The sequence below is a fragment of the Callithrix jacchus genome, chromosome 1, assembly GCF_049354715.1.
Source record: "Callithrix jacchus isolate 240 chromosome 1, calJac240_pri, whole genome shotgun sequence".
Taxonomy (NCBI): domain Eukaryota; kingdom Metazoa; phylum Chordata; class Mammalia; order Primates; family Cebidae; genus Callithrix; species Callithrix jacchus.
The window spans coordinates 31,681,616-31,708,924 of NC_133502.1; the positions used below are offsets into that span (position 1 = coordinate 31,681,616).

Genomic DNA, 27,309 nt, shown 5'->3' on the forward strand with positions numbered 1-27,309 from the left:
TCATTATAGAATTCTAATATGAGAGTGAAAGTCACAGAGATGTGTTCCCAGAGCGTCCATCGACACTTCATGCCTGGCTGTGGAAGTGCAGTCACCAGTCTCCAGTTATCAGCTTCTTCAAATCTAACTTAACTGCCTTTGCCTGAGGCCTTGGTGTGTGGGGCTGAAAAGGAGGGGGAGCTACTTGTATCCACTGAAGGAGCAAGGTGGGTTATAATAGCTCAGCCATTGTAACCCCATGTTGGGCAACTCTGTTGGGCAGCACTCAATTCAAAGCTACCTACTTGGCTGGCTAAAGCTTTGTCAGAGCTACAAGTCTATTTCTCCCTCTGCTCAATCCTTTTCTCCCTCTTTATTTCACAGGTGCCAATCTTTAATAAATATTTTACACCCCAAATCCATCCCAAATCCAGCTGCTTATGGAAAATCCAACATGCCACACAAATATTCCTATATATCTCATTCTAAAGGTTCCCCTAGACCCACATTGGGTTGTGACTAAACATTTTTCCTGGGCTCCATCCCATCTCTGATGATCCATGGAAACAGCTTTGAGAAAAGAGGATTAAAAAGTGCATGATATTGCAAACACTAAAAACTTAGAGCAACAAAATGCTTGAAAGATGTAGTTTTGCACGCAATGGTTACATTCAAGCGATGCCTCATTCCGTTTATTTTTCCAGACTTCCACATCTGCTCTCAATCAGGTATTCTGTCTCTAGAACTTCTGTGGGTAGTTTGAGATTAAAATGGTGTTCAGTAGATGTATTTTTTTTTCTGGGCACCAAAAAATCAAAGATCTTTATTTTTCTGGGCACCAAAAGATCAAAGATCTTTAGGTCAGAGAAAAAAGATGAGAGGAAGCAATGGACTTTACTCGTATTTAGAATAGCTCATTCTATAGAATGCACTCAAAGCCTCTCCTTCTTAGACTTTTCCCTATAGTTTTCAGTTATCAAATCTATTCAGATCATCCAGCAGTTCTGGCCATTTGGGACAGTGTTTCTAATTGCCACGGATGCATGTCTAAGAGTTTCCATTGCATGTTTACTGCATGCTAATCACTTTGGTAAGCATTTTATCTGCAGCATCATTTTAAAATGCTGTTATTTTATTTATTTAAATATGATGTACATGCACATGATACACATTCAAAACACAACTCTTTCCCTCAGTCTCCCAGGTTGCTGGCTCAGCAGCATATACTTATTTCCCATTTTACCAATGTATTCTCATATTTCATGAGCCATTGATTTTGTTTTGACATAACAATTTTGTTATGTGTTCCCATTTTCCAGATAAGAAAACCAAATTTCTCAATGGTTGAATACATATTCCAAGGTTACACAACTAGCAGGGAAAACCAAACAAACAAAAGGAAACATTATTTGAACCAAGTCTTTCTGATTCCAAGAAGACCATGCTCTTAACCATTTTGTTGTACTTCCTGCCTAAATGTATTTGAATAAAATCAGTTCCCAGATCCCTTGCTACAATAATGAACAATGTGAGCAATCAATAGTGAGCAATCCCTTGCTACAATAGTAGCCAATGTTAACTCATATGATTCATTGTTCAGTAATTTCAAAAAGCATCTCTTCCCTGAGACACTTCCATATATCAAAACATTGTCAGAAAATATTAATTTTGGTAAAAAAAATAATATGCATGCTATCCCAAAAATTGTTCTAATAAATATGTAAACAATGATATGTATTTCGTGAATAGTTCCCCTTTGTGTTACAGAGAAGTTGGAACAGCACCATATTGCAGCCCTGATGATGGACACAAACTTTTCATTTTTAGCTGCAGCATTTAGTCAGTAAGACTGGTAGTTTCCAAAGAATAGTCAGAATGAAAGCATTTAAACAAAAAGATAGAAGAAACTTTCAACAAAGTTGCTATTTATTTAAAAGGAGATGAGTTTGCAAGGCAGTTTCTAGCACCAAAATACATGTAGTTCATGGATCCAGTTGGTAGAGAAGGTTCAGAGATAGGCAGGCAACTTCAAGACAATGTGAATAAGGATTTTTTTTTTTTCCACTAATGAGTAACTAGAGGCAATGACTTTGCAACACACATTAGAGAGAAGTTTATTCTCCTAAGAGAACAATTTCTGAAGATGCAAACCCAAAGTGAATTTTAAGCAATGTAGATATAAAAATCTACATTTTAATAAAAGAATAATAAGAATATTCATATAGGAAAGTGATATCCCAAATCTCATTAGTGTTGCAGAAGAACACAAGATCAACAAAATAGAAACAAAGCAAGAAGAGAAACCTGAATTAACCAGAACAGTAACAAAAAAGGCCAAATGCCTTTCATATGCTTTGGTAATTTATAACTGAATGTTAATGGCAATTCTCATCTAAAATTTAGTTTTCATGCTCAGTAACATATCAGATAAATAAATACATATATTTCATTCCTTGTTGGGAGTTCACGGTTTAAAACTAATATTTTTATTTTGTTCACAAAATATAAAGTTAATAAATCTCTGAGTTGTTATTGCAGAATAGAAATATGTCTGCATGGACTTCACCTGACTACTACGACAGCTGCCTTGATTCTGGAACCAAAAGTAGGCAGTTCAGGTAAGATGAGCATTATCCCATGTTTAATTCTCATTTATAACAAGATATACTTAATTTGAACAAGCTATATGTTGTACACAATTCAAAAACACATGAATTTTCTGTTTTGAATCAGGACACATTTCAGAGTAGAGGGTGGTTAGTAACAACTAATAAACATCTATCAGCTTTTAAATAACATGCCCGTGAAGACAATTCGAAAGTGAAATGCATACAACATTAAAAAGTAGGACTACGAAACCATCATGGAAAACACCGTCAGTGGCCCATCCATGTCATTCATCTCTAAATAGATAAAGCCCTGTTGTAGACTCTATTATCTGTACCTAAGTTAACAGTGGTGGAGAGAGATTATTGAACTGTCATTTCCTGATTGTATATAAGCTACTTAAAATAATTTTTTCTCTAATGACAAGGTCTTACAAGTTAATTGTGGAAAATATAGGAAACAGAGATAAACTCAACTTTCCCCATATTTTGCTACCGAGAAACAGTTAACATTTTACACTGTAATGCCTATCCCATTTAGTCTAATAGTAAATGTCATGTTTCAACTGAATTAATTCCACTAGAATTAAAACCATATTACAGATAGACATAATGTTTCATTATCATGAATATTTCATCTTCCACTTTACATATCAGTATGTCCTGTCCACTGCCTCATATTGGTCATGTATGTGTTAAAACTATGTATACCATGTGGAAAGCATTATATGAATTTGTGTCAATGTCAGTGATGGGGATCCAGGTTTAAAGTTATAGATATTCCTGAGTAAGACACAAAAAATAAAAGAACAAAAGCAACAAGCAAAGAGACGTGCACAAAAATATAATACTTTGGGAGACTAAAACAAAATAAACTGAGTCTATAATTTTTTTCACTACCATAATCCAGATAATAACAACAAGAAATTTTCCATACCTAGAAAATTCTCAAAGGATTTCTATTAATTATTCTTACTTTATAAAAGGAGATATAGGCACATGGTAAAATTCAAACAATATAAACAAATAATTACAGTATAATGTTCTCAGCCTGGACTTCCAGGTATCATGTCATCTGTAAATGTTTAGTTTGACCAGTTTTAAGATATTCATCTAGAAAGATTCTGTACATTATGATATATTTTACAGATCCATATACAAATGTGACAATAACAAAGCACTCTTCAGCACTTTATTTTACTTAAAAAATGGGGAATTGTTTTATGACAACAGATATAGATCCATCTGATTGTGAAAATTGCTTCCTGGCATTCTATTGCATTACTGTTCCATATCGAGTTAAACAGTTTTGATGCAATGTCAGCTATTCTCATATGAACACTTCTAAAGTTAACATACATCCTTTTTCATGTCTGCTTGGGTGTGGTTATATTTGTATTAAACCAAGTGGAATGAGAATTTTAATTTTCGCACATAATGTCAAATTGTTCTTCCAAGAGTCACAACAAATTGATATTTTCATGAATGGTTTATACAGGCACTCTGGTTAAACCTACATGACATTAATTTTTTTTTTATCTTTGACAATTTGACTGATGGAATGAAATGTGAACTATTTCAAAAGACACTTACTCATTTATTGCTAATTGACTGCAATTTAAGAAACTTTATATTAGGTTTCCATTGCTGCCTAAACAAATTACTACATACTTGGTTTAAACAACGCGCATTTATTATCTAATAGTTTTGTCTGTCAGAAGTCTCAGTAGGTTTATCTGAGCCCTCTGCTTAGGTTTTCACAAAGATGATATCCAAGTTTGGCAGGGATGTGTACCTTACTGGAGGCTCTGGAGAAGAATTCTACCTTCAAGCTTATCCAGGTTGTTGGCTAAATTCAGTTCTTTGTGGCTATAGGACTGCAGTGCCCATTTCCTTGCTAGCTCTCAGCTAGTGTTGGATTGTGTTTCTTCTTCTGCCACATCTTTCTGACTTTTACTTGGAGAAATCTATTTGCTTCTAACAGTTTATGTGATTAGACTAGGCCCAATTTAATAGTCCAGAACACTTTCTAACTCTTCAGGTCCTTAACCTTTATCGCATCTGTCAACTTCCTTTTTCCACGTAACGTAACATATATCCACATTACGGGAATTACAGTATTGATTTGGTTAGAGGCAATTCTCCCTATCATACTAGTTTTTTTTTTTTTTTTTTTGTAAATTACCTAATCCTACAACAGAGAATAAATATTCACCTACTCTTCTAGCCCAAGATTTCACCTATGAAATGCTGGATGACAGGGAAAATATGGTATTCTTACAAATCTTCAGTGGGGAATAATTATAACTATAAATTATGCACTTAGTATTTTAACCTCTCAGGTAGTAAATCAAGATAAATATATTCACAAATGTACAGAGATCTTAAAGAATACCACATTAAAATAAAAAATTACGGCATATTCTGAAGACTAACTTATACACAATTATGATTTCAAGAAACTGGAAATTTGTATTAGGCAAGTAATACATAATGTACGCACATGTGTTTGAAATTTTATCTACCTTCAGGTATCATATATCATAAGGAAACAATCTTAACATTAATAAAATTTATTCAGAGATGGGATAATGGCAGTATAAAACATTAGGATAGAGTTTGAAAATATCATTTCAGCCATTGTGGAAGGAAGCATAATGTGCCACTCTCCAAACATGCGCGTGTCCTAATCACCAGAGCCTATGACTATATTAGCTTTCATGGCAAAGCAGGATTAAAGTTGACCAAATTAAGGCCATTAATCATCTGATGCTAAAATTGAATTATTTTCTCCAGGTGACCTCCATGTATTTTAACAGTGAAAGATGAAGCCTGGTCACTGTGGTTCATGCCTGTAATCCCAGCACTTTGGGAGGCTGAGGCAGGCAGATCACCTGAGGTTGGGAGTTCAAGACTGGCCTGACCAAAATGGAGAAACCTCGTCTCTACCAAAAATACAAATTAGCCGGGGGTGGTGCTGCATGCCTGTAATTCCAGCTATCTGGAGGCTGAGGGAGGAGAATCGCTTTAACCCAGGAGGCTGAGGTTGCAGTGAGCTAAGATTGAGCCATTGCACTCCAGTCCAGCCTGGGCAACAAGATTGAAACTCCATCTCCAAAAAAAAAAAAAAAAAAATAGTGGAAGATGGAGACAGCAGTGTAGGTCAGGGTCATGCAATATGAGAAGGACTTAACCCACTGCTGCTAGATTTCAAGATGGGGGAAATGATAATGAGGCAAGGAATGGAGGTAGTTTCTAGAAGATGGAATAGGCAAGGAAACATTCTCCCCAGAGCCTCCAGAAATAAATTCAGCCCTGCCAACTTCTTCATTTTATCTCAGCAACATGAACTTCTGACTCTCAAAACTGTAAGATAATAAAGTCGTGTTGTTTTAAGCCACTAAATTTGTGACCTTTTGTTACAGCAGCAACAGAAAACGAATACAGGCATCAATTAAATTATATTTAGAAAGATTTTTAATGATGGAGAAACTATGTTTATGTAATCTTAAACTAAAATTCAAGAATTCAAATCAAGATAAAAATATATGTAATATTAAATTAATGTGACATTGTTCAAACTTCCTTCAGTATTGCAAATCCTTGCTATCTGAATATACTAACATTTAGTAACAGCCAAAACATAAGATTTAAAGTTAAACTTTTACTTGAATCTCATTTCTTTTATTTGTTAGCTCTTAGGGCCACAGATTAACTGTATAAGCATAATGATCTTTGGCTTAACCATCTGACCATCTGTAAAACAGGGATAATTATTTCTACTACATATGATCTTTATGAGTTTTTAGTGAGATGATACACACAGCTTAGTAAAAACTGACACATTATACACACTGGACAGATGGTTAGTTGGTGGTAAAACCACTGTTCTAATCCTTTATTCCATCCATTTCATAAGGTCAAGAAAACAGTGACATTAAACATTCTCTCCACTTTAGTATTAAAATCATTTTTAAAGGATGTGTTTAAATGAAAAGTTTTGGTAACTCTAATGCATGTGTAATTGACATACTGTCAGGCAGATTACCAGAGACGAGTGAAAGTGTTAAAGCAGGTACCATCATGCAAGCAGTATTGTGGCTCCTTAGCATCTGTTTACTTAAGCTTAATCAATTCACCCCTACTTATTTTTTTGAAACCAACTTCTTGCCTTTAATTCTGTAGCATTGTTATACCACATTCTCCAGTGGCTTCAATATCAAAGGCAGTAGAGTTTTAATGGTAAAGCCTTAGAGTTGTGTTTTGGGGAAAGTGGAATAAAGAATGAACAATTGGAAGCGAATAACTGCCCCTACATCTAAATGCCAAACAGTTAGAAACAGACTAGAGGAACTGGATATATTATACATCATCTAGTTGAACAGTATTTTATGTATAAAGATAATGAGTTCCAATATCTTAAATAACTTGCTGAAGATTATACTACTTTAAATGCTAAGAATAAATCCTAGATATTCCTTTTCCTAAAAATGCATATTTTATGTTTCAATGTTTATGTATCATTTTATAACAAAATCCCTTCCTTATGTTTATATTCTTAGTGTTGAGCTTTTTATTGAAAGCAAAAACTGCTCAATATTCTTAGAGTAGAGCTGTTTGCTGTTATTTTGCCTGTAAGGAAGAATTCTCACCCATGGGGCAGCAAGGCATACTGCTGTTGCCAACAGAGAAGGCAATGGGGCAGAAGGTGAAAAGACTGAGCAATATATAAAGATCCCTTACAGCAAAGTTCACCCAGGTGTTTCTCTCAAATTCCCAACCCACTCCCTCCCACACTTCCTTAAGAACAGGTGTGACCCCTGGAACATCAGAGAATCAGCAGGGGTAAGTGAAAGGTTATACAGAGTTGAAAAGGAGCAGAAAATTTGAAAAATAAGCATATTTAATAAATAACACCTGTCTTCTATAAAGGTTTCAATATTTACAGTTCATTTTACCTTTGGTTCTGAGAGCAAAAAGACTGACTCATCTTGATCTATAAATTTGTGACATAGATAAGCATAAATAATAAAATACAGAAATTCTAAAGGCCATAGACCTTATTATAAATAAGTTATTTTGAAATTCATATGCATTATTTTATAAAATCATAAAGGCATGGAATTGAAATATATCACCCCATCACTTAGACCAATCTCATCTGTTCTAATTATTCTATTCTCAGATTTTGGGGGCTTTTCTATTAAAAGTTCATAAGCTAGTTTTGACAGTGAATAATGAGCAATTTTGCAGAATTAGTCCATGCTGACATTTCAGTTCTCTATCTGATGATTGTTGACTTCATTAGGTGCTCTTATAAAATAGTGCTTAAAATAAAAAAGGATTGGAGACTTTAAACTACCATGTGACCTACCACTGTTAGCCTAAAGAATATTAATTGTTATGTATTAACTATATGGTGTTCCAAAAGAAAAAAAAAATTGGTTAACAGATATATTAATAGAAGTGCAGATTCTCATTTTACTGATCTTTACCAAAGTGTATTAGCCTGTTTTCACCCTGCTGTTAAGATATTACCTGAGACTGGGCAATTTATAAAGGAAAGTGGTTTAATTGACTCACAGTTCCACATGGCTGGGAAGGCTTTAGGAAACTTCCCAGTTATGACGGATGGGGAAGGGGAAGAAAGGACCTTCTTCACATGGCTGCAGGAGAAAGAAGAGTGAGGAGTGAAGGAGGAAGAGCACCTTGGAAAACCACTAGATTTAATAAGAGCTCATCACTGTCACGAGAATAGCATGGGTTGTAAAAGGCCCCATGATCTAACCACCTCCCACTGGGTTCCTCTATAGACACAGGGAATATGAGGACTACAGTTTGAGAGGAGATTTGGGTGAGGACATGGAGCCAAACCATACCACAAAGCATTGCCAGTTGATTAAAAAACATAGCATAACTGCGTGTATAGTGTTTTCAAGCAAGAGATTAGGACCTATTTCTAGAAATATAGCATATTTCATATATCTCTAACTTTTTAGTCATTATATGGTTTCTAAGTGCATGAATGATTTCATCACTATTTTTTTTTCATTTTCAGTAAATTACACGGATATTTTCCTTAGTATTGAAATCAGATAACTCTAGTTCTTTATTTGAATAAAGAATTCATAATTTTAAAATGAGACTTTTTCTAGATTACTGAAATCAATGATTTTCACATGTCAAAGCCAGCCATCTTCTTGCCTCTTTTGAATATGAATATCAAAGTCTTGTTTATGAGTTTTTTTTAAGGCCAGCTACTTTTAATAGTTACTTAAGAGTAATATATCATGGTTAGGTTTTTTTTTAATTAAAAATTTTATTTTGTGTGTGTGTATACCTATATAACAGGTATACCAGAGTTAGGTTTTAAGAGTTTCTTACCTCTTGAGTTGTGTAGATTTACTATTTGCTATAATTGCATTTACACAGCAGTACTTGCCATTGGAAAGAAAAGGAAACAGAGGGAAAATAAAGTTAAAACTGGAGGAGCAGAAGTTAGAAACTGAAACAAAAGAGATAATGTAAGAGGATAAAGCTTCTGGCATTTTCCTTCCTTACAGCTACAGAGTAGGAAAAATGAGTGGGAAATATAAGTCCATGTGTCATAGACATATGTCAATCCCTAACCAAATTTATAACCTAGAAAGACTGTGTCCAAAAAGTAAGTAAGCAATTTTAAGGTTTTCATTTTTTTGAAGAGAGTAAACTATTTTAGCCAAAAACTGACTGATTTTTGATCAATCTGGTCAAATGACTGATGACTGTTGTGCATTTTTGCATTCTTTGAGGAGCATCCTTTTATCAGATAAAGTCAATCTGAGCATCTTGTGTTTATATATCAGTTAGAAGATTGGACAATATTCTGTGGGTTAAATTGTTTTATCAAAAAATTCATATGAGAAAGTTCTAACCTCCAGTATTGCAAAATATGAATTTATTTGGAAATAGGGTTGTTATAGATGTAATAAGATGAGGTTTTATTGGAGTAGAGCAAGCCTTTAATCCAATATGACTGATGACCTTATGAAAATAAGAAATTTGAAGAGACAAACATGTATGCAAAGAGAATACCATAATAATATGAAAGAAGAGATGGGATGATGTGTCTACAAGCCCAAGAATATCAAAGATTTCTAAGCAATTAACAGAAGCTGAGGCAGGCAGATAGCAGATTCTCCCTCATATTTCTCAGAAGCAACTAAGCCTTAAGGCAACTTGATCTAGCCTCCAGAACTGTGAGATGATATTTTATCGTTTATCCAGTTTGTGGTACATTGTTATGACATCCCTAGCAAATTAATAGATAATGTCTCTGCATCACTGCTCCTGTGTATTAGCATGGATGTTTGAAAAGGTAGCATATAAATAGATACACAAGAAGAGAATGAACACAACCTTGGATTGACCTTGCACTTCGCAATAATAATTAGGTATGCGTATTGCATCAAGTTAAGTAAATAATTAGGTATGCGTATTGCATTTAGTTAAGTAAATAGTTAAAAAAATAAGCAATAGAAGGAAAGCCACAGAAGCACATTGGAAGACTTTTTCCCTAATGAAATATTTAGAAAACTGTAGAAACAAGATCATTACTGTTGTTGTGGTTTTGGCACAGAACCCATATACAGTTATAGATTCACTATTTAACTTTCATTTGGTAAATGTATATAATTAAACATTGAGTTATAATAGGCAACAGTTCAATAAAAAGTGGCAGCCATTGGCAGAATATTTTAAAATTAATGAAAGCTGTCATAAAAGTGAAGATAATGTCATACTTTAAAAAAGAACTATTTTCTAATTTTCCATCAAGTGAGCATTCTGTTTTTGTATCTAACTTTCATTTTTCTGGATTAAAAAAGGGCTTTTCTCTACCACATATAAATTATTTTTATTTCTAGGTCACTTGGAAGTAAAAACGTCAGTTAACTTAGATCAGCAGCACTGAACCTAAGTTCAGTGGAGAAAAACAAAACAACAACCCCAAAAATACCAAAGAGAAATAGCTGTCCAGGTTTAGATAAAAATGCTGGATATAAGACAAAATATTTTTTCTGGATGAAATCTAAGAGAAGCAAACAATCAAAACAAAGTATTGCAATGTAAGAATAGCAGTCATAACTAGCTGACAGTATTCAAACAAATATTTGTTGAGCATTTACTTTGTCCCTGGCATTATGCTAGCCCTTGGGAAGGTTAAGGATGAAAGATCGAAACTGACATATATTCACAGTGGTAAATGTAAAAAACAAATGTGCAGTGGAATGCATATGATGATATCAGTTTGTTACAAGCCTTTTAACCAAAACCAGAGGATGGTAGTTGCTAAGCTAAGGTCACAAAAGGGTCTTTTTGAAGAGATTTTTAAGCTGGCACACACAGGAAGATAAGAAGCTATTCATAGACAAGGGGGGAGTATTCCCAATTAAGAAAGAAGAAAAAGTTGCCATTCTATAAAGTTTTATGATTTCTGTGAATGTGGGTCCTGAAAACTCAAACTGTTTCACCTCAATGGAAATGATAATCATTTGAGTTGAGAAAACTAAGACAAAATTATTATATAATATAAAAAATATGATTTTTAAATGTTGGACAGTAGACCGTACATTTCATAACTTTTACATCTCAATTTGTCCTAGAACATGCAGTATATTACATATCACATAGGTCCACACTGAAGCAGGTCTTAAATATAACTAATTAAAATGCTTCTTTTGCTTCATAAATATACTTTAATATGTTTTGCATAATTTACCATTAACATACTATGCAGGACATTATTTTGAAAACACACAGCTTACATCTAAACAGTGCTTACTGTAGACATATTATTATTTTCATTTTGCATGTGAGGAAACTGAGGTTGACAAATATCATGGAAATTATTTCAGAGCAAAGAAGAGCTAAGAGGTGGCAACATCGAGATTTAAAACATGAAGGACTGGATTCAGAATCCATATATGTAATACTCATCTAGCTGCATTGCTTGAATTTTCATTTTGGCTTATATTTAACCAAATATAAAAAGTTCATAAAGAACATTTTTGCTTTACATATCATGTTGTATTTTGACTATAGTTTTCATCAACAAGATGAAAACTTTAAAGGAATGGTCTTCTGGTTTCCAGCCAGTTCATCTTCAATTCTCCCAAACCAAATGCAATAATTCTTACATTACACAACTTTTTAAAAATTCAAATCCTTCCAGACAAGTGAGGGCAAATTTATCTTGCAGGAAAGCAGACAGGCATTGGCTTTGATCCTTTGGAGAAAATGCAGCAGACAAAAAATTACAAGTAAAGCAATGGAGGATTTTGGAAAGTGGGCTTTATTCCACATGGATAGAGTTAAACAAAATGGTAGCATGATCCTAGGGAGGCATGCCTCTTTCATTTCCCTCCTTCTCACTCCATGATTTTAAAATTCATTTTCCAAGTTGATTTTTCTATTTGTCTTCCATAACCGTTTCTTTGCACCATTAATATTGAGCAAGACTTGAAGGTACACATTGTAAGGAAGACCTAGATGACTTCTGGAAACCATCTACATAAAGGACTATAATAGACTGAAATAGAAGGTGAAAATGAACTTTACATGTTACTCTTTTTGTATTACATAGATGATAACAAATAAAACATAACATCACTATTGTACACATGGAAAATATCTCCTTACATTTTTTTTCACTGAAACTTAAAACTTCAGAGTAATTGTGGTCTTCTCACTGAAAGTAGATGTCATTTATAAATATGCAGAATAACTTCTAAAAAGAATTCTTAGGAATACTGTATGTCAACCTATGTCAACAAACCTTGATATGGTTTGGCTGTGTCCCCACCCAAATCTTATCTTCAATTGTAGTTTATATAATCACCGTGTGTTGTGGGAGTTAATGAACCATGCTGCTCTTGTGATAGTGAGTGAGTACTCATGAGATCTGATGGTTTTATAAGGGGCTTTTTCCACTTTGCTTGGCACCTCTCCTTCCTACCACCATGTGAAGGAGGAGGAGGACATGTTTGTTTCCCTTTCTGCCATAATTGTAAGTTTCTTGAGTCTTTCCTAGCCAAGCTGAACTCTGAGTCAATTAAACCTCTTTCGTTTATAAATTACCCAGTCTTAGGTGTGTCCTTATTAGCAGCAGGAGAAGAGACTAATACAGGCCTCATGCTTACCTCCACACACACTAACTTTAAACATTTTATCTTCATGGTAACTTTCCTTTTTCCTTATTCTTCCCACTAAATCTTTGAAAATATGAAGTCTAAATAAACTAAGAACTATGATTTAGTGTTATTTACCTTTAAAATTTTATGTAACTGCTTTGTGTATTCCACATGCAATTTACAGAATTTTTTTTTTTTTGGTATGGTTCTCTCAACATCTATGAATAAAATTTGAAGACCTATTTGCTTTTTGTTTATAGGAAACAAAATAGAACCTTATTGAATTTTACTGTTGGTATTTGAAAAAGTTAACAAGGTGAATTGATTGTGCCTCTGAAAAGATAAGATTTTATTGCTGTTAGTATAAGATTCTCTAAATTTAAATGTGTTTCTTCATCGATGATAAGTAACTATGTGGAAAGGCAAAATGTTAGCAGTGTCTTCGTTCTTTCGATTCAGAGCTGTTTCACTTAAATTTATTATGTTCAAAATAAAACAATGGATACCTAAATTTCTTAGGCTAAAAAAGAGTATAAATTTACACTTTTAAACAAATCATGTCAATGAATGTCAAAGCCTTGATTATAATTCAGCCACATTTACTGATTGCAAAGAGAAATGTTTAAAATACAATAAACACTTATATACAAACACAATATAAAAATAGCCAAAAATATTTCATCTTGCAAAAACCTAAAGCTATTTCATTCAGGCAATTTCTATTTCAATCTATTATTTACTATGTGAACCTATGCTCCAGGGAATTTTTTCCTTGTATGAATGGCATTGGGTTGGCATATACTCTTTGAATGGAGATTTATGCTACACTCATTCTGACAGCATATTGTTATTTGCAGAGAAAAGACAACAATTGTTATGCTACCTTTGATTGCATTAATATTAGAAAGAAAAAAAAATTACCACAGAAAGATGTCACATTTGAAATGAGCTTTTTGTAGTAATTGCCTAAATAGACTTTTTTTTTTTTTGAGACACAGTCTCGCTCTGTCACCCAGGCTGAAGTGCAGTGGTGTAATCTTGACTCACTGCAAGATCCGTCTCCTGGATTCAAGTTATTCTCCTGCCTTCGCCTCCCAAGTCACTGAGACCACAGGCACACACGACCATGCCTGACTAATTTTTGTATTTTTAGGAGAGATGGGGTTTCACCATGTTGGCCAGGCGGGTCTCAAACTCCTAACCTCAAGTAATCCACCCACCTTGGCCTCCCAAAGTGCTGGGAGCCACCACGACCCATCCTAAATAGATTTTAAATAAGATTTCTGGATTCACAGACTAGTAAACACAAATGCAAAAGACTTGAGTTCCAATTCGCTGTCTACCTCTAATTCAGGCAGTTATCTTGGGACAAACAACTTTTCTAGTCTTAATATTTTGATCTTCCAGATTTAAAAATAAAACCTATTACATATGTATCCATGACAAATAGTGAAATATTCCATATGCACTTCATCATTAAACATGAATTAGCCAATATTTTAATCTTTAAAATGAAATATTTAATTGATTGACTATGGATCTATGAAAAAAGTGATATATTTCATAAATGCCTTAAAAGCATATGAATGAATTAATAGTTTACTACCAAGGTAAAGAAAATCAATGTAGTATTGTTTCTTTATCTCTGGGTCACCACATTGGAGAAAAAAGATGAATATGAATTAATATTTGAATTAATGTTTCTCCTAAGTCTCTGTTAGGCAGCACATAAGGATATACTACTGGTTCCTTTTGGAAAATGTAACATTTGGTTAATACGACCTTCTCCTTACTTTCTTATGGATTCCAACTTGTTTTTGTACATTTCGTCTCTCCAGACCACACAGCTCTCTTGTGTTACTGTGAGAATTACAACACATCTGTTGCAGCATCATTAGCAAATATCCTACAGAGGAAGAGCATTGGTGACACCCAGCAAAACCTGTATATTGCTCAGCTAAAAAGAAAATAATAAAAGAGAGAATGGGGATAAAAGAAAAGTCATGTTTTCAAATGTAAGAAGACTTCATTTTTATATCACAGTTCAGACACATAATAAAGCATACCACAAATAAAGAGAATTCAATAAGGCCAGGAGCTTGCATTATAGGTAAAGAAAAAAATTTAGACTCAAAATTTATTTTCCCAGCTACTCAATCCCTTAAATGGAACTTTCACAATGGAGACATCAGTTGCAAAAGCAAACCAGTTTCAAAATATTGGTGAAAGGAGTATTGAAGATAATCTAACATACAATCACTGGAGGATAGGCTTACTGAAAAATAAAGCAGAATGCCTAATATGTTGTCACGACTGAACACTTACTATATCTATTCACCTGCCAGAAATATACAAAGCTGGATACACCTAGAGAGAAATGAGTCCTATTCCTAACCCTAATCTGTTCCATCTGTTCACTTAAGGAAATGTGTGCACCACATCACCTATAAAAGGCAGTCAGGAAAATACAACGTAGATGGCTACTCCTTCATATCTAACCATTTCATCCTCAGATACAGTGTAATGTAAGGATAACTTCTTAAATGAGTTGTTGACAAGATTAGATTTACTCGGTTGCTACCATAACCTATAGCTAGTGACCACATGGACCCTAAATAAAATCAGAATTTGTTGTCCATATTTCTTATCTCATTTACCTGTTCCTCTTTCCTAAGTTTTCCATTTACATTTTCTTATCATTGAAACATCATTAGTCACAAAAATTCGCATTGAAGACTGAATTTTGATTGATGAAGTAAACATTTTTAGATGAAAATTATAAAAATGAACAATATTCAAGAAATCAATACTTTTTCCCCAGAACACTGAAGAGGGCATTGAACTAAAATGAGTGGAGCCTAATAGAGAAGCTATGCTAGCTACTCTACTTCTAGTTAATGTCTGCATTTCACTATCTTAACAAAATTGAAGTCATTTCTTACTCATATCAAAGTACACTATGATTATTTCTGGTCAATAAGGGGAAGAGAGAGTGATGTTGCTACAAAAAATTTGAAAAAAAAAAAAAAAAAGCCGAGGACCCAGCTGACAGAAACTCTGTAAATCCACATCCAATTGGTGGAATGAGAAAGATACTGGATACTATTGCATAGATGCTTCAGCAAGACCTGGAAGCTGTACCTATCACTTCTGCCAAAATTCCATTGGCAGAAAGACTGTAACATGGTCTCTCCTAACTCCAAGGAATCCTGAGAGATAAAATGTAGCTATGTATTCAGGATAAAGAGGAGATGAATTTAAAGAGGAACAATCTGCCATTTCTTCCACACTCTGTTCTTCTGGTCAATAAAAAAAGTCATTTGCAGTCTTCCACAAACTCAAACACTATATTCTCTTGTTACCTTAAAAAAGAAAACCAATGTCTATCCCAGGTACTCCTTATGTTTCAAAGTCCAATATCTCAGTTAGAGCATACTATTTATGTTCAAAATTGGTATCACATCATCTGGAAACTTATAAACTAAAAATAAATTACCCTCTTACCCAGCTCCCACAACGTGCAATGGTAAACTAAGGACAACATAATTTTGGTTAAAAAAATAGCCTATGTTAAAATAGAAGAATAAGAGACATATAGTAGTCATACATACATATTGGTCCTTGGCAACAATAAACTCCTTTTGAGTCCCTGAGCTCGGAAAGGGGGGATTTTTTTTTATATACTGGGCTCAAGATCTCTGGCATTCTTTGTAGGCACTTGATTCCAATCTTCGTGTCACAATATCCTTGATGATTACTTCTGAATTGGGCACTGAGGAATATACCCTGTGTGGGAGAGGGTTGTTTCCTTCAGTTGCAAAGATTTAGATACATAGGAAGGTTTTAGAACTGCAGTACATTTAGATGAGGTTTTTGTTTCTTTTTTTATTTTCCTTGTTAATTTTATTCTCTGCAAAGCTTAATAGACTTCTGATCTAGTTGTTATTAGTCAATTACATGTGACTAAACATACCAAAATTTTCTTCTAGTTTAATTTTCAAGCTTGGCTCTTTCTAATCCTCATGCAAACTGAAATAATTAGCATGGATGGAAAGAAAAGTTTCCTAATTTAGTATTTACCGAATGATTGATATGCTCTCTTTAAGAAATCTTAGTGGATCTTTGCCATGCAAATCCCTTTTCTAGTAATACTTCTCACTGCTTAGTAACTGGAAGCTTTAGGCTTTCCCCGAATTGTGTGGCTTCAATCTTCTCACCACCTTTTTTTCTACCACTGTTCTGAATTAGTCAACTTTTATCCCTCTTTTAAATTTTATTTTTAATTTTATTACTTGTGCTCATTTATAAATGGGAGTTAAATAATGCATACACATGGTCATAGCATATAGAATAATAGGCTAATAATAACACCTTTCTAAATTATTTAATGTAATTTATGTTCAATTAATTAAACTTTTGTTTAATTAATGTAATGTTAACTGAATTTGCTGTCCACATTTATTATCTTATTTACTTGTTCCTCTTGCCTGAATTTTCCATTAACATTTTTTATCACTTAAAACTATCATTACTAACAACAAATTTACATTGAAGACTGAATTTTGATGCAAATATTTTAGATGAAAATTATAAAAGTGAACAATATTCAATAAATTAATACTTTTTCCCAGAATGCTACTTTTATACTGGTAAAAGAGGGCATTTTAGTTCAATATACAATAAATTAATACTTTTTCCCAGAACACTACTTTTAAATTAATTACTACAGTAATTAATGTAATGTAAACATTTACAGTAAGTAAAAGTTAACAAATGCGAACATTCTCACTTTTTCCAAACACTTTCCTAAAACTACAGACTTCAGTAGGACATGGTTTGTCTTCAGAATTATTACAGATAGCTATAGTTTTCTCAGATATTTCACCACTAAGTAATAAAAGTCTTCAACTTTTCAGTCTGAAGTTGCTAATCCCTAATCCTCTGCAACATACCTGCTAAACTGATGACACCACTGCTCCCTCCACCATTTCTTCTATATATTTATGAATTAGGTGAAAGCTATGTGATATTAAATGCCAACATTTTTGAGGCATAGCAGACTACAAACAAGTCTTTATAATAGTCTTAGAACAGTCAGTGCTGATATATATATCTGCTTGCAGATTGGCCGTTTTTTGTCCGTGCAATGCATACTTTCCTCCAGTTCCTTTTTATGGCTCCAAATCCCCTAGGTTGTGGCCTCTTCATTCTAACTATGAAACCCACAGAAAGAGATAAAGGAAACAAAGGAGGCACAGATAATTCCTTAAAACCTTGGACAGGAGTAATACTTGCCGTTTCTCATAGCATTCTTTGCTAAGGGCTAGTAATAAGGCCACACATACAGGTAAGGAAAGGTAGGCTAGATAACATGATCACTGACTGTGTCTTTGCTATAGAAAGGAATATGACTCTGGGGAACAATTGCTGCCTCCATTTTTAATGGACTGAATTATTTTTCCTCAAAATTCAAATATTGAAATACTAGTTTTGAGTACTTAGAATGTGACTGTATCTGAAGATACAAACTTTAAGAGGTAATTACGGTAAAATGAGGTCATTAGGGTGGGCTCTAATTCAGTACGACTGATGTCTTCATTAGAATAGCTAATTTAGGCACAAAAAGAGACACTCAAACAGGGAAGATGTGAAGACTCAGGGAGAAGACGGCCGTTTACATAAAGTCAAGAAGAAAGGCCTGAAACATTCTTCTTCCATAGTCTCGCATAAGGAATCAACCCTGGTGAAACCTTGATCTCAGACATCCAGCCTCAAGAACTGAGAGGAAATAAATTTCTGTTGTTTAAGCCATCCAGTGTGCGGTACTTCTTTATGATGACTCTGGCAAACTAATATGGCATTACACACCAGAGAGAAGAAAAGAATCCAAGTAAGTATATGTGTCAACTACCATAAGGACAAACTGAGTTCCTATCCTAAAGGAAAATACTACTGTTAGCTACATTTTAGAATTATATCTTATAAAGATGTAACAATGGGTACAGCTCATACATTTTCTTACTATAAACATATATATGCATTTAGAATGGAAAGGCATTATTACATACTAATTCTTGTGCTGACCCCAGAAAGTTTACCTGTAGCCCTCAAATACCTTTCACCAGAATGAAGGCAGAAGTTACATGAGTAGCACAAAGAACCCCCACTAAAGATGTAATGATACCCAAATCCCCTTTAAAGTATGTCTGTGTCTATTTTGGTTAATGTTTTCTTATCTGAAATACAAATGCCACATGTTCTCACTTATAAGTGGAAGCTAAACATTGAGTACAGACGGATACAAAAAAGAGAACAATGGATACAGGGGTCTACTTGAGGGTGGTGGGTGGGAGAAGGGTGAGGGTGGAAAAGATACATATTGGGTACTATGCTTACTACCTTGGTGATGAAATCACTTGGACGCCAAACCCTAGTGACACACAATTTACTCGTGTAGCAAACCTGCACGTAACAACCACCTCATTCTAAAAATAAAAGTGAAATAAGAAATAAAACAAACCCTGTGTTGAAATCTACCGAAGCTCTTGCATTATAGGAAAGTGACCATATTTCTCAAGTTTTATAGCAGTCATTGTCTGGGGTAAAACATTTTAAACAAATTGTTGCCAAGGGAATGTTTGCATTTAAATAGGTGATGAAGAACTTGAAAGCTATATAAGAGCTGATAAAATAATCCAGAACAAAAAAGACACAAGATCCACTAGTTTTGCCTCTTCATGAGAGGCATATGAAAATAATGGTGTTTCTGTACCCCAGAAGTCTTGATCAACTGAAAGAAGCAAGAAACACAGCAGCTTAACCTGCTGATGAGAGTGGGAGTTGAAATTATAAAGGACAAATAAAGACTGCCAGACAAGTTAGCTGATGTAAAGAGGGAATTGGGATACATTGGCGTCTAATATTTTGCTGATAACCTGCAGTAAAAAGTTGATACTGGAGTCTGCGAAATAAAACATTCAGTAGTTAAAAACTTGCCCCTCTCCATTATAACAAGCAGATTAGGGAAGAGACGAGCAAAAGTCTAACAATAGATATGCCCTTCTCTTTTATTCTTTAATATCTATGCTCATTATTTTACTCACATTAAGAAACAGTATTATTTCATTTGACATGAATCAACTATTTATCAAACAAAAAAATACATCAGCTTGCCCTTTTCTTTCCCCTCCTTCTCTTCTTTCCTTCTCCTCTTCCTCCTCCTTCTTCTTTCTTCTTTTTCTCCTTCTCTCCATTCTCCATAATGAGAACCACAAAACTCCATTAGTCATTGAAAGAATCTCAAGATCTCTAGCGCAAGGACCACATGTGTCTTATTTTCATAATCTATGAAGGTATAAAATCATAAAAATCAACTTAACTATTGACATGCAAGAATACTTTCCCAATACTGAAGGAACACAGGTGAGAGATCACAGTACCTGATTATAGCACAATAATAAGAAATTGAAGAGAGTAAGAAGGACAGTATTGCATCATATGTGTCACCCCTCCCCCAAACACAGGGAGCACAGCATGGGAAGAGGTATCATTCACTTGTGGGAGAGAGAGAGAAGCAAGCAAAGGACTTTGTTTTGGACTGGACACTAGGCCCATCACAGTAAAACCCAGCACTGGGCAGACATTCACTACCCTACGTTCCAGTTCAGTACAGATGGACTAACTGTTTAGAACTGACCTGGTGCCAGGTGGGATCACACAACCCCAGGTGCCAGACTTTTTTGGAGAACTCAGCCCCTGGACTGCACCACTGCTGAGCCAATGTCAGTGGTCCTGGGTCCCAGATAGCCCTCAGCAACAGGCAGCTCACTAAGCTTCATGACTTAGTGTCCCAGCGCCATGACTGCCTTAGTGCATCTCAGGCTTCTGGCAGTGCCATGCGGGCTGAATCTATCCTAAGCTTCTGGTCTGCCCCAGACAAAAAAACTTTGTGGAAACTGGAATAAGTATCTTCTTCTTCAAATATGCAAACATTGACAGATAGCCATGAGGATCAAGAATAGTTAGGGAAATATGATATCACCAAACCAGCAAAGTAAAGTGCAAGTTACTGAGTTAGACTCAGAGATGTAGCAACAGCTTGAAAAAGAATTTGAAATAAATACTATTAGGAAGCTCAGCAAACTTCAAGAAAACACATAAAAAAAAATTAACAAAATAAGGAAACAATGTGACCAGATTGAGAAAATTAATGGAGAGGTTGAACTAAAAACCCAAAAATGTTGGGGCTAAGAAATACAATAAATTAAATGCAAAGTTGAATAGAGAGCATCAGTAGCAAAATTTATCAAGCATGAGAAAAATATCTGTGAACCTGAAGAAAGGATGTGTGAAAATAGGAGAGACAAGAGAAAAAAAAAAAGAATAAAAAAGAATAACAAAATCTTACGGGATTAATGGGGCAGCAAAAAGAGTAATTTTTTCTGAGTCAGAGAAGTTGAAGAAGAAACAGACAAAGATGTAGAAAGCTTATTTAAGGAAATAGTTGCAGAAAATTTTCCAAACCTGGAGAAAGATGTAACTGTCCAGGGACAGGAAGCTCAAAGGTCTCTAACTCTATTCCATCCCTGTAAGAGTACTCTAAGAAATCCTATAATCAAACTGTCAAATATGAAACACAAAGAGAGGATCTGGAAATCGGTAAGACAAAAGAAGCAGATAACATGTAAGGGAGTTTCAAAATGAGTAGCTGATGATTTCTCAGCAGAAACCTTAGCAGAAACTAAGAATATTATGCTTTCCAGAAATTAAGGAGAGAGAAATAATTTACTATGAAACATAAGTTGAGAGAATTTATCACAACCAAAATTCTCTTACAAGAAATGCTAAAGGGAGTTATTCAAGCTGAAAGGAAAGGTTGCTAATGAGAAACACAAAAACATCTGAAAGCATAAAATTCACTAGTAAAAGTACACAGACAAATACAGAATTATCTAATACTGGAATTATATAAATTACTTATGTCTTTAATATTAATGCTACAAGACAAAACTGTTAAAATATTAGTTACAGTATATTTTAGGGATACGCAATATAAAAAGATGCAAAATTAATATCAAAACTTCATAATGTTATGAGGAATGAAGTAAAAGTGTAGTTTTTTTTATCAAAGCTATTATCAGCTGAAAAAAGTCTGTTATTACTATAAAATGTTTAAGACTCATGGTAACCACAAAAACAAAACCTGTAGCAGACACACACACACACACACACACACACACACACACACACACACAGAGAGAGAGATCAATCAAAACATACCACTAGAGAAAATAACTTATCTGCAAAGAAAGATAGAAAGGTAGAAAGAGTAATAAAATATACACTAAAAACTATAAAACATTGATGAAAGTAATTGAGGAAGACACAAATAAATGGAAAGATATACATTGTTCATGGATTGGAATAATTAATATTGTTAAAATCTCTGTACCACCCAAAGAAATCTACAGATTCAATAAAATCTCTCAAACTACCAATGACATTCTTCTCAGAAATGGAAATAAAAATTCTGCAATTTGTATATAACCACGAAATACCTTGAATAACCCAAATAATCTGAGCATAAAGAACAAAAATGCAGACATTATAGTACCTGTTTTTAAAATATACTACAAAATGCAGTAGCTAAACTGATATAAAAACAGACACAGAGTGACTGCCAGTGAAGTCAAGACAGTGCTGGGTCTTCCTCTCCTCTGCCTGTGGCTTTTGCAATTGACAAAGGACTCTTTCTCTGGCCCTTGCTAGGGGCTCTTACATTTGCATTATGTGCTCCAGGGCCAAAACGTGTGAAGACAACTGTCATAGGTGAGAAAGCCACTGAGAACAACAAAACAGAATAAAAAGCCTAGAAATAAATCCGCACATCTTCGGCTAACTGAATTTTGGCAAAGTAGACAGGATAATCTCTTTAATACATTGTTTTAGAAAAACTGTATATACTCATGCAGAAGAATGAAATTAGACCCTTATCTCACATAATTTACAAAAATAAACTCAAATTGATTATAAATGTAATGTAAAGGCTGAAATGATAAAATGCTAGAAGAAAACATAGAGAAAAAGCTCCATGATGACTTCTTTAATACAACCCCCAAAACACAGGCAACAGAAGCAAAAGTAAATAAATGGTATTACATCAAACTAAATATTTTCTGCATAGCAAAACAAACCAAACAAACAAAAAACAACTGAATAAAGAGACAATCTACAAAATGGCAGAAAATATTTGTGAACTCTACAACTGATAAGCAGCTAATATCCAAAATATATAAGCTATTCAAACAAATTAATAGCAAGAAAACAACCTGATTATAATATGGGCTAAAGACCTAAAAAGATAGTTCCCCAAAAAATACATATAAATGCAAAAAAGGTATATGAATAAATGCTCAACATTATTAGTCTTCAGGGTAATGGAAGTCAAAGCTGCAATGAGATGTCCTCTTATATTTATTGTCTAGTATCAAAAAGACAAAAACAAGTATTGGTGAGGACATGGAAAAATATCTTTGCACATTGTTGGTGGTAATGTAAATTAGTACAGCCATTATGAAAAGTAGTATGGAGTTTTCTCAAAAAATCAATATTAGAACTACCATATAATGCGGCAATCCCACTACTAGTAGTAGGACTTACACATATGTTTACTGCGGCACCATTCACAATTGCAAATATATGAAATTAATCAGTTTCCATAAATGAATGGAAAATGTGGTGTATATATATACATACATACATACATATACCTACATATACAATGAGATACTATTTACTATTAAGTCATGAAAAGCAAATCTTGTTGTGTTTGTCAAAATGGATGAAGCTAGAGGAACTTATGAAGCCAGTTGTAGAAGTAACACAAATATATATATGAAGAATCCAAATAAGTTGATCATAGGGGCTGAGTGTTTGGCACTGGGGGTAAAAAGATGCTGCCCAAAGGAAAATAAATATAATTAACAGGAGAAATAATTTCAAGAGATCTATTTTATAAACTGGTAATTATACTTAATAATTTTTCATATTGAAAAATAAGACAGTAAATATAAAGTGTTGTTACCACAAAAGTAACAACCATGTTACGTGCATCATGTTGTACAAGATAAATACATACATCATTATCTGTCAATGTAAAAAATAAAAAAGTAAAAGAAAAACATAGTAAAATGTTATTAGGTACAATAGTGAGATAATGAGACAACAATAGAGTTGAACTATTCCTGAGAAATGAGGATTAAGCTGGATTTCTATCCCTACCACTGTTTGTGATATAACTTTTGACTGGCATGAAAATAATAAATTTGACAGATCCCAGTAGCAACTAGGTGCCAGAAACGGGGTTGAATTACTTAGCAAGGATGCCATATTTCTGACCTCAAAGGTGGTTATAGTTATGACCTAAGATTCATCCGATTTTTCACCAAACAGATAATGTAAAAGAAGAGTGTGATAAGAAAATCATTTTTGCATCTTTCAGATTTTTAACAGCCTCGCAGATCTCTAGAAATTTCCAGGAATGTGGCATTGTTTTTGGTTTAATATTTTGGTATGCATGGGCAGTCTCATCCATACCACTGGCTCATTCAGGATGGCCCTCATTTTAAGAGTCAGAGAACCAAGCTAGAGATGATGTCATTTGACAAATGTATCTATTTTAACTTTTCCTTCAAGAACTCAAGAAATAACTTCATATAGTATTTGTGGACTTCCTGGGCCTTTTGGAAGATAAACCTGAGCCCAAACTTTATGATCTCAGCATTGTAAACTCCCTGACATGCCCAAGGAAAAAGACCCATTTAGAACTAGTATCTAAACATCTTTCCAGGATGTGTGTATATTAATTTCCTAGTACATAGTCATTCAAACAAATGGACACAGTTCTCTTTAGGGCAGGTTTTGTAAATCACACCGTTCATCCTTAAGAACAGTGGTTCTCAAACTGTAGCATACATCAGGATCACCTAAAGGGTTTTTAAAAAGATCACTGGGCCCAAACTCTGAGTTTCTGAGGTACCTGGGGTGTAATATTTCATGAGAATTTGCATTTTTTTTTTTTTTTTTGAGATGGAGTCTTGTTCTGTCACCTAGTCTGGAGTGCAGTGGCACAGTATCTGCTCACTGCAACCTCCGCCTGCCAAGTTGAAGCAATTCTCCTGCTTCAGCCTCCCAAGCAGCTGGGCTTGCAGGCGAGTGTCACCATACCCAGCTAATTTTTGTATTTTTAGTAGAGATGGGGTTTCACCATATTGGCCAGGCTTGTCTTGAACTCCTGACCTCGTGATCCATCCACCTCGGCTCCCAAAGTGCTGGGATTACAGGCCACCACGCCCGACCTGCATTTTTACTACATTTCCAAGTGATGCTGATGTTGAACAAAGGACCACACTTTCACAACAACTAAAGAAAATCAAATCTGCCTTTAGGTAGTGGGGTTCTGGGTCTATGAATTTTTTCAAATGTAGCAACTGGGAGAAAGCTGTTGGCTTTTGATTTGAAGTTTTTAAGAAGGAAGTAATTTTTTTATGTTGTATAGATAAAATATTACTTTCATAAGCTATTTTATTATCAATTTATTCAGTTATTTCAGACACTGTTTTGCCCTGTCACTCAGGCTGAAGGACTAGAATGCATTGGCATAATCACAGCTCACTTCAGCATTGAATTTCTGGGTTCAAATGACTCTCCCAAGTAGTTATGACTACAGGAATGCACCACCACACCTGGCTAATTTCTTAATTTTTATTTTTGAAGAGACCCTTTCTCACTATGTTGCCTAGGCCAGTCTCAAACTCCTGGCGTCCAGTGGTCCTGTAGCCCAAGCCTTTCAAGTTGGTGGTATTACAGGTGTGAGTCACCACACTCAGCCCATTTAAAAAATATTTCTAAGGAATATGTGACTAATAGTTTCCAATGGTGTGATCTTTGTTCACTGCAACCTCCACCTCCTGGGTTCAAGCAATTCTCCTGCTTCAGCCTCCTGAGTAGCTGGGACTATAGGCGTGTGCCACTACACCCAGCTAATTTGTATATTTTTAGTAGAGGCAGGGTTTCACCATATTGGCCAGGATGGTCTCCATCTGTTGACCTTGTGATCCACTGGCCTCAACCTTCCAAAGTGCTGGGATTGCAGGCATGAGACACCGGGCCCAACCATGTTTTTCTTTAGTTCTTCTTACTACAGAGGTATCAACTTAGCCATTGAACTTTCTTACAGCTCTGATATTTAAATTTAGCAGTACATTGGTGTTAAAACACAGTTTATCAAAAAGAGTCCAAACTATATCTAGGCAAGGTTTTGATTCATTACTAGAAAATATTCTGATTTTCCAAGCTGATATTGTTTTATTATGTAAAAAATTATGAAGCTCATAATTAATTTTGTGACATAAAAGAAAGTCAAACATTAGATAAAGCTACAATATTCCACAGATTTAGGGGGGTTAACATGAAACTTCAAATTAGATATATGCTTATAAATTAAAAAACATAAAATGAAAAAGATGAATATATAATTATTGGTCATGAAAACTGATTTGTGAAGACGTGACATTTACTTTCAACAATAATTTTTTGTAAAACTCATTTGACGTTTCTGGAGAACTACTTTATATCTGAAACAGAGAGAATTTCAGAATTTTGAAAAAGGACTTATAGTTTATTATATTTTCATAAAAATCTTAACAAAATAATCTATAGACTTTCTAATTGTTTTTAAATGAGACAATTCTATTTGTGGTTTAATGTTTCATAAATTAAGATTGGATTGCCAAAGAATATTTTAAGAACCTTTTTAAAATCTACTAAAAGAGATGATCTTTCTTTACCTATCTTCAAAACACTAAAGAGTTATAATACCCCAAGGATTGTTTGACAGATAAGTAGAACAGCTCATGGAGCGGGAGAGGGCTTCAAAATCAGGTCTTGAAAAACAATAGTTTTAAATGTACAATTCTGATATTTTTAGAAGACTCCAACCATAGGAATAGTACATGCAATACAAATTTAAACTAAAACTGAAGGTAATCAAATGTAAGTCTAATGAAATTCATTTTGGTAATGAAATGGAATGGAAAACATTAGACTGTCTAAACTACATTTGCTTCTTTGCAGTCATTCTGGAAACCATTACCTAAACCTAGGTAACCTAATGTTTCCAAAATCTAGCTACTCTTTATATGCAATATTTCAAAACACAAAACTCTTTATATGCAATATTTCAAAAAACAAAATATTTTGAGCTTAAAGCTCAAAATGTTAAAACTTGGCTTTCCAATTACTTTCATTTTCTTCAACACTAAAATCAATTTTCAAAGATGATTTGGGTGCCTGGAACTAACATATATATTTCTTTTCTTATTTCTACTAGTTTATGTAATGAGTGGTTTCTCTCTATCATTGTTACAATTTGGACGGCAATATTGATCTGGTTTCCATTCTGTGCACTGAGGATACACGGAACCCTGTGTTAAAGATTCTACTCTTCTCAGCAGGCACCACTTTCCTTATTGTTGTAAAACACCAATATTCTTTTA

General features: G+C 34.2%; 1 long non-coding RNA gene across 2 annotated transcripts in view; it reads left to right on the plus strand.

The window, feature by feature from the left end:
- Nucleotides 1–27,309, plus strand: part of LOC144578973 (uncharacterized) — a 61,087-nt gene that overhangs the window by 26,551 nt on the left and 7,227 nt on the right. Inside the window, exons 2-3 of one of the 2 annotated variants that reach the window (XR_013525659.1) lie at nt 1–206; nt 2,518–26,417. This is a non-coding gene — a long non-coding RNA (uncharacterized LOC144578973). Of the gene's footprint in view, nt 26,418–27,309 lie in introns of those variants that run through there. The other variant, XR_013525658.1, reaches the window with a different exon arrangement.